Source organism: Penaeus japonicus, unplaced genomic scaffold (assembly GCF_977035675.1).
Source record: "Penaeus japonicus unplaced genomic scaffold, GWHDUDI00000001_assembly GWHDUDI00000021, whole genome shotgun sequence".
NCBI classification, from domain to species: Eukaryota; Metazoa; Arthropoda; class Malacostraca; order Decapoda; family Penaeidae; genus Penaeus; species Penaeus japonicus.
Window position 1 is genome coordinate 23740022 of NW_028234423.1, and position 1514 is coordinate 23741535.

Below are 1514 nucleotides of genomic sequence, written 5' to 3' on the forward strand. Positions count from 1 at the left end.
TCTCTCTCTCTCTCTCTCTCTCTCTCTCTCTCTCTCTCTCTCTCTCTCTCTCTCTCTCTCTCTCTCTCTCTCTCTCTCTCTCTCTCTCTCTCTCTCTCTCCCCCTCTCTTTCTCTCCACGTGTGGGAAGATGCCATATCATGTCCCATATTGATTCCTTCATATCAGATGGTATTGGCCGAACTCGAGGGCAATGGACGCAAATACAGTGCATGTAAGAGAGAGAGAGAGAGAGAGAGAGAGAGAGAGAGAGAGAGAGAGAGAGAGAGAGAGAGAGAGAGAGAGAGAGAGAGAGAGAGAGAGAGAGAGAGAGAGAGAGAGAGAGAGAGAGAGAGAGAGAAGAGAGAGAGAGAGAGAGAGAGAGAGAGAGGAGAGAGAGAGAGAAGAGAGAGAGAGAGAGAGTAGAGACTCCCCTAAACCCTTTCTCCCCTAAACCCTTTCTCCCCTAAACCCTTTCTCCCCTAAACCCTTTCTCCCCTAAACCCTTTCTCCCCTAAACCCTTTCTCCCCTAAACCCTTTCTCCCCTAAACCCTTTCTCCCCTAAACCATTTCTCCCCTAAACCCTTTCTCCCCTAAACCCTTTCTCCCCTAAACCCTTTCTCCCCTAAACCCTTTCTCCCCTAAACCATTTCTCCCCTAAACCCTTTCTCCCCTAAACCCTTTCTCCCCTAAACCATTTCTCCCCTAAACCATTTCTCCCCTAAACCCTTTCTCCCCTAAACCCTTTCTCCCCTAAACCCTTTCTCCCCTAAACCCTTTCTCCCCTAAACCCTTTCTCCCCTAAACCCTTTCTCCCCTAAACCCTTTCTCCCCTAAACCATTTCTCCCCTAAACCCTTTCTCCCCTAAACCCTTTCTCCCCTAAACCATTTCTCCCCTAAACCCTTTCTCCCCTAAACCCTTTCTCCCTCAAACCATTTCTCCCCTAAACCCTTTCTCCCCTAAACCCTTTCTCCCCTAAACCCTTTCTCCCCTAAACCCTTTCTCCCCTAAACCCTTTCTCCCCTAAACCCTTTCTCCCCTACACCCTTTCTCCCCTAAACCATTTCTCCCCTAAACCCTTTCTCCCCTAAACCCTTTCTCCCCTAAACCCTTTCTCCCCTAAACCCTTTCTCCCCTAAACCCTTTCTCCCCTAAACCCTTTCTCCCCTAAACCATTTCTCCCCTAAACCCTTTCTCCCCTAAACCCTTTCTCCCCTAAACCCTTTCTCCCCTAAACCATTTCTCCCCTAAACCCTTTCTCCCCTAAACCCTTTCTCCCCTAAACCCTTTCTCCCCTAAACCATTTCTCCCCTAAACCCTTTCTCCCCTAAACCCTTTCTCCCCTAAACCCTTTCTCCCCTAAACCCTTTCTCCCCTAAACCCTTTCTCCCCTAAACCCTTTCTCCCCTAAACCCTTTCTCCCCTAAACCCTTTCTCCCCTAAACCATTTCTCCCCTAAACCCTTTCTCCCCTAAACCATTTCTCCCCTAAACCCTTTCTCCCCTAAACCCTTTCTCCCCTAAACCCTTTCTC